Source organism: Leptopilina heterotoma, unplaced genomic scaffold (assembly GCF_015476425.1).
Source record: "Leptopilina heterotoma isolate Lh14 unplaced genomic scaffold, ASM1547642v1 Lhet_92, whole genome shotgun sequence".
Classification (NCBI taxonomy): domain Eukaryota; kingdom Metazoa; phylum Arthropoda; class Insecta; order Hymenoptera; family Figitidae; genus Leptopilina; species Leptopilina heterotoma.
This window is the reverse complement of record NW_025111199.1, coordinates 995806-1003861: the sequence shown is the minus strand read 5'-3', so window position 1 is coordinate 1003861 and position 8056 is coordinate 995806.

Here is an 8056-nt window from a genome sequence, read left to right as displayed (position 1 = left end):
GGTCTTAATGGTTCTAAAAATTTTAACTTTTGATAAAAGACACTGTCAAACATCCAAATTTCAATTTCTTTGTAAACCCTTCGTTCAATCACGAGATATATTCGCCCACTAACAGAAAAATTTTTGTATTTTGATTTTAGATAAAGCAGTCAAAAGATATCTTGACCACCGCAAAAGCAATTTTTTTAAAGGGGCCCGAAAAACTGTTGCTACGGGCCTGATTTTTAATATTTTTTATAAAAAATTTAATATCTTTCTCATTTAATAGTGTACTTTCAGATACCAAAGTGTTCAAATAAAAAAATTTATTTATTTTATGAAAAAAAATTATTAAAAAAACATACGTTTTCAGGTCGTTTTGACCCATGTAACCCCTTAAGGAATTTACAATCTGAAAAAGTCAGATATTATTTAGCGTACATGTGCTTTATCTCACTTGAAGAGTTAAAACATTGTAGTGATATGCTTTGTCTAAAAACATTCTTAAAATGAAAGAATATAAAAAATCAAACTGGTGTCACACACTTTTGTATTTTAATTAAATTAGCAATAACAAAAGTTGTTCTATTCTTCCGGAGTTACTCTACTTGCCATATGAGTTTTCTTGTAAAGTAATCAGAATTGAAGTTTTAACTTTTCAGTACAATTTTATATTATTTTCAAAATTTTTAGAAAAAGTCTAAAATTTTAACTCGGTATAAAAAGCTTTTAAATTTAAAAATCGTTTAAGTGATACAACTTTTAAAATTTATAAAATGTAAAATACCGCATGAAAGTAGAGAAATATGCTTATGTTCACTACTGAAATTTACTTTTGGAAGTGATAATACTACGAGAATACTGCCCCGATTTATATAAATATTGAAATTTTTTAATTACAATGGAACTACAAATTCATTGATTTAAAATTTTTAAGATAAAAATGTTAACTAAGATTAAGAAATGTTTAATTTATTGCAGATAGAAAGGCCTTTGCTTTTTCATAGTGAAAGTTCTATAGTAATGGCGATATAATAGGTTTAAAATTAATTTATACTATTTTTTACCATGAATGAATAAATTATAACGTGAGAAACAATTTTCCAAGGATATAATGTGCGAATGTGCTTGTATGTTACTATTTCTTGTCAACATTCCAGAATAGTTTGTAATTAATTTTTGTGGGTGTTTCATACTAGTCCGAATTTTAATGAAGAAAAGAATTTTGAAAAATATATTACATTTTTCATGACTTTTTGAACACTGAAAGTACGATCTTTAAAAGAACTTTTTTATGTGCGTTTTATAAATCTTTTTTTACTAAACGATTATCGGTTTTTTTTAAAACGTCATCATTATAAAACTCTTTTTATGAGAAAGCAATAATGAGTGTTCTATAAATGGTTTTTTCATAAAGAAACTATCACATTTAAAAAGAAAGTAAAATTTTAGAAGATTAATTTAGTTTATTAATCAAAATACAGTAAACTTCTAAGCAAAACTTGCAATCTAATCAATTAAAATTAGAATATTTTGAACGAAGAAAGATATGTGAAACAAGTAGAACACTCTTCACTTCGGGATTTATTTGTTTATAGTCCTTTCTTCTCTAGTGTACAAATTCACAATCAGGGGAAAAATATACATCATCGCTACTGCAAAAGAAATAATTATGTATTTCGACGCTATTCATTCATTAAATGTTAATCGAAATGACAAACCAAGACACACGAAATTTGTTAATAACATTCTTCTCCAATAATGAATTTAGTTAAATGTTCTGATAAATTAAGGGCAAAGATAATTCAGCAAAATCAAAAGTTTCAATTGTCTGAATTCAGATTTATAGTAGTACTAGATCATTTTTATTTGACGTTGTGAAACAATTTTTATTTGTATAATTTCTTGTAAAATAATTTATATTTGAAGGTTACTGGTGAAAATAAAATTGTTACTCAATGTTTGCGATGCAAAATCTAGTTTAAATTTTTACATATCCAACAGACAATTATTATAATTAAGTAAATTTTATTATTTTTTTTAATAATTGAATTCTTTTGGGAAATTTCATTAAAATAGTAAATATTAAATATAATTGAAATCCTGTGAAGAATTTTACTATTTCAAAGAAATATTGATATTGACATATCTAGAGATTGCACTGAGTTGTTTGAGAAATGTTTCTCAAGAACTGTTGATAATTATTTTTATTTTTATTATTAAATTGTTTTATTTTTACATTCAATTAGTCAATTCAATATTACCAAAATAATTTTCAGTTTTCCTTTAAACTGTATATTTTTTACAATTAATTTTAATAGAATATATGCGCATTTGATGTAACATAAACATTTTTACATTTACTTATTTTTCTTACTGATATGTAAGTTTATCTTCATAAATTGTATTTTTACTGATGAAGCGAAATAATATCTTGAAACGTTTTTTTTAGATTATTCTTAAATTACCAAAACAGTTTTCAAATGTATTATTTGTGTTTCCTCTAAAATCATGAAATTGTCACTTGATTTCTTCTATCATACTACCCTTCAAGGTAAAACACCAAAAATTGTAACAGTGGTAGTCGTACACCGAAAAAAATGCCTAGGACCCGTATACCAGGAATTGACTAGGTTTCCTAGTTACGAGAGGAGCCAACTATAGAATCCTGGTCAAAGTAATATAAGATTCAAGCATAGTTAAAGTGACCAGGAAAATTAGTCGATGTAATCAGGAAAAAATAGTCAAATTGACTAGGAGAATAATATTAGATTTACACTGTGTATCATAATTATTTGAAGTTGCTAATCAAATTCTTATTAGCAAATAAAAGAGAAAAACTAATTAATAGAAAAAAGAAAAAAATTAATTATTGTATTTGAACATATTTATATTTGACTTTGTATTTATATACCTTAGAATTAATTTAAACTTATGAAATAAGTATTTGACGCAGGAAGAACGCGAACACCTGAACCTAACGAATACGCACTTTGAAACCCGGAACGATAACCACTACACTAAACACGACTTGGTATTTTAATTTTTTAATAGACACTAGATTTTCGAGTCAAAATACAATACTTAATCAGATGATGTTTGATACATTTCGAGTACACAATTTTATACACTTGTCAAAAACTATTTATTTTTAATTATTTATGACATTCAAATGAAAATAAATTTAAATACACAAATTATTGCAAAGGTAAATTTTCAAACACACTGTGCGATTAAAATAGTAAAAATGTTGTCACCTCGTGCGTAAAAATTTCGACGATTTATATTGAAACCTAACCAAAAAAGTCTGAAAGAATTGACTAATATAATTAAATAGTTTACTTTCTAAAACATGGACTATCTATATTTCCAGAGGTTCCGAGAAACCAGCAATTTTGATGTATGTAAGAACTCCATTTTATGTACAAAAAATAGACGCGACCCAGTGGGCACAAAGACAAAAAACGTTCTTTAAACGTCTGTAGAACGTTTAATGTCTGACAATTTACGTTCAAAGAACATCCGAATGTTCCGAAACATTTTTGGAACAGTCGGACGTTCTTAAAACATAAATTGGCAGACATTAAACGTTCTACAGACGTTTAAAGAACGTTTTTCGTCTTTGTGCCCAACTGGGGAGTAATGATAAAAAATCGTTTTACGAAATCACGATAAATCACGCGAAAGATATAGAGGTAAACACTGTCAGAACAGAAGCAGACGCGTGCGCATTATGGAAATAGGCAAAATTACTAAAATTCAGTCAATTTGACTAGGATTTGCAGGGTTGTTTTTGCCAGGCTTGAATTTGTTGAATCAACCTAGCGATCCTAACCATAATGATTAGGAATCCTTATTACTTTTACTAGATTAAGATTAACTATAGAGTCATAGTTAATAATACCATCGAGATTTTTTTCGGTGTACATAAATATTGAGGGTTTATATGTGAAGTAAGGAAATATCGCTATTTTCTTAACATTGTAAATTATTTCCTTATTGCATGTAAGTCAACAAATAGTTTTGTTTTAAAATTATTCTTATCTTAATATTATTTATGTAATTAATTTACTATGATTAATATTTTTGACTGAAATGAGGAATTTAAATAACAGAATTACCTTAAGGAGGAAGGAGCAGTTGTAAAATCCAATTGAAATAAGCCTTTTTTTAGGTACAATTTTCTCAGCTCCAAATGATTATTTTTTATCAAACTTTTTTTTGCTGATTTATTATATATAAAGGACTATAATCTGATCGTTCTATAAAGGCAAATGTAGAATATCCAGAAATGTAGACCACAATGCTGTCTAATGCTGGTTTAATGTCGTTTTATTGTTTTTCTGTATATGTTTTTTCTATATGCGTTTTGACATTATGTTTTATTTTTTGTGTGTCTGTGACTTTTTTGTTTCATGATGACATGGTGAGAACTCTTTCTGTGATCTCTTTATAAGGAGAAAATGATTATGTTTAAACTTATTTTCATTTTTGTTTTACATGTTGTTTTTTATTTTTTGTTTCTTTTTTAATTTGTAAAAAATCTTTCAGGTTGATTTGATATAACCTGATAAGGTCTTTCATGGAAAGACGATTAAAATTCTCTAAATAAAGACCAGCGAAAACAAACACTATTTTACGTTTTTCACTACAATTTATTCTGGTCAACACCAAAATACATCTTTTAATATATAAAGGCAAATATTTATTTTTGAATTTGTTGTGCCATTTTGAAAAAATAATTACTTGTTTCTTTGGTTTTTTGTTTAAATAATCAGATTACTTTAAATAAACTAATTTATTTTTAAAACTGAACGATCATATTACAGTCTATTAATGAGGCATTATTTCTCAAACGTCCCAGCCCAAGTGCGAAATGCCAGGATTGTCAATACGGCTTAAGATTAGTCCAGTAATGGCTGCCGAAATATGTCAGACATTACTGGGCCATCACTGGAATTCAAATCGTCCCATTACTGGGCCAGCATTGGCAGCGAATCACAATTTATTTAATTTGCCGACATTGGGCCAAATATCAGCCCAATAATGGCACACTATCGGCACAAGTAACGAACTTAAAATAACAAATTAAAATTGCCAATGACGAGACGTGTCTCGGCCGATTACTGGGCCATTATTAGCACCGATCCCCAGTTACTCTAGAAAATATAATGGCAAATTAATATTGCCAATGACGAGGCGTGTTTCGGCCGATTACTGGGCCATTATTGGCACCGATCCCCAGTTACTCTGGAAAATATAATGGCAAGGTAATATTGCCAATGACGAGACGTGTCTCGGCCGATTACTGGGCCATTATTGGCACCGATCCCCAGTTACTCTGGAAAATATAATGGCAAATTAATATTGCCGATGACGAGGCGTGTTTCGGCCGATTACTGGGCCATTATTGGCACCGATCCCCAGTTACACTGGAAAATATAATGGCAAGGTAATATTGCCAATGACGAGACGTGTCTCGGCCGATTACTGGGCCATTATTGGCACCGATCCCCAGTTACTCTGGAAAATATAATGGCAAGGTAATATTGCCAATGACGAGACGTGTCTCGGCCGATTACTGGGCCATTATTGGCACCGATCCCCAGTTACTCTGGAAAATATAATGGCAAATTAATATTGCCAATGACGAGGCGTGTTTCGGCCGATTACTGGGCCATTATTGGCACCGATCCCCAGTTACTCTGGAAAATATAATGGCAAGGTAATATTGCCAATGACGAGACGTGTCTCGGCCGATTACTGGGCCATTATTGGCACCGATCCCCAGTTACTCTGGAAAATATAATGGCAAATTAATATTGCCGATGACGAGGCGTGTTTCGGCCGATTACTGGGCCATTATTGGCACCGATCCCCAGTTACACTGGAAAATATAATGGCAAGGTAATATTGCCAATGACGAGACGTGTCTCGGCCGATTACTGGGCCATTATTGGCACCGATCCCCAGTTACTCTGGAAAATATAATGGCAAATTAATATTGCCAATGACAAGGCGTGTTTCGGCCGATTACTGGGCCACTATTGGCACCGATCCCCAGTTACACTGGAAAATATAATGGCAAGGTAATATTGCCAATGACGAGACGTGTCTCGGCCGATTACTGGGCCATTATTGGCACTGATCCCCAGTTACTCTGGAAAATATAATGGCAAATTAATATTGCCAATGACAAGGCGTGTTTCGGCCGATTACTGGGCCACTATTGGCACCGATCCCCAGTTACACTGGAAAATATAATGGCAAGGTAATATTGCCAATGACGAGACGTGTCTCGGCCGATTACTGGGCCTTTATTGGCACCGATCCCCAGTTACTCTGGAAAATATAATGGCAAATTAATATTGCCAATGACGAGGCGTGTTTCGGCCGATTACTGGGCCATTATTGGCACCGATCCCCAGTTACACTGGAAAATATAATGGCAAGGTAATATTGCCAATGACGAGACGTGTCTCGGTCGATTACTGGGCCATTATTGGAACCGATCCCCAGTTACTCTGGAAAATATAATGGCAAGATAATATTGCCAATGACGAGACGTGTCTCGGCCGATTACTGGGCCATTATTGGCACCGATCCCCAGTTACTCTGGAAAATATAATGGCAAATTAATATTGCCAATGACGAGACGTGTCTCGGACGATTACTGGGCCATTATTGGCACCGATCCCCAGTTACTCTGGAAAATATAATGGCAAATTAATATTGCCAATGACGAGGCGTGTTTCGGCCGATTACTGGGCCATTATTGGAACCGATCCCCAGTTACACTGGAAAATATAATGGCAAATTAATATTGCCAATGACGAGACGTGTCTCGGCCGATTACTGGGCCATTATTGGCACCGATCGCCAGTTACTCTGGAAAATATAATGGCAAATTAATATTGCCAATGACGAGACGTGTCTCGGTCGATTACTGGGCCATTATTGGAACCGATCCCCAGTTACTCTGGAAAATATAATGGCAAATTAATATTGCCAATGACGAGACGTGTCTCGGCCGATTACTGGGCCATTATTGGCACCGATCCCCAGTTACTCTGGAAAATATAATGGCAAATTAATATTGCCAATGACGAGACGTTTCTTGGTTGATTGCTGGGCCGTTGTAGTTTAAAACTTAAAACATTTTTGAATGATTATCTAAGGAATATAAATTTTCAAAAAATATTAACCAATAAATTTTGTCTTTTTGTATCTTGTTGTATCATATAAACTGATTGTTTTTATTGGATATAAACCCAAATATATCGCAAACGATAATAAAAAGCCAAATAAGTAGCATTTTAAAAAAAAAAAAAAAAAAAAAAAAAAAATTTATTTAATATTATGCCTGTAAGTATCTGAACTATTGAATCTATATACAATGACAAATTATGATTGCCAATAATGAGACGTAGTTCGGTCCAATATTTGTAAAAAATAACAGCCCATGGGTCAACCGTTGTTGAATGCGCATGACAATGTCATACTCACATAACCTTTAATTATACCGTTAATGGTGTTTGTTAGTGATAAATTAGGTTATAAAAAAATTGCAAGTTATAGGGCAGTGAAATCTCGCGCCTTAAAAAGGCTACTCGAAAATGACAGCGACGACAGCATAAAGGTACACTCTCACCTCACTGCCTGCCTGCGCAGGCAGGCGCCATAAGAGTGAGAGAGAAAAAACATTTCATTTGAATTTTCTGACTCTCTTACTCATGTGTTACCATGTCAACCTGCAGCCAGGCAGTAGGAGCTGTGCTAGCGCCTTGAGTGATCTGGAGCCGCCAGATAAACGATTGAATTTGTCACTATGTGGATCGACTTCAGATTTTGTAAGCTCGCAGTCGGATGAGTGTTCAAGGATGGACACTGATTTAATTCCACAGTAAGTTATTTATACACTGAGAGAAGTCTAGGGCGTAATAGTTACCGCTAGACGTCGCTATAAGCTACTGTTCTTGTTGCGTTTGAGATGTTTCGAATTTAGGGCTCAGACGCCCCGAGTCTGTCAAACATTGTTCCCGCATGTGAGAGAACAACTCGTGACCGAAACTAAAAG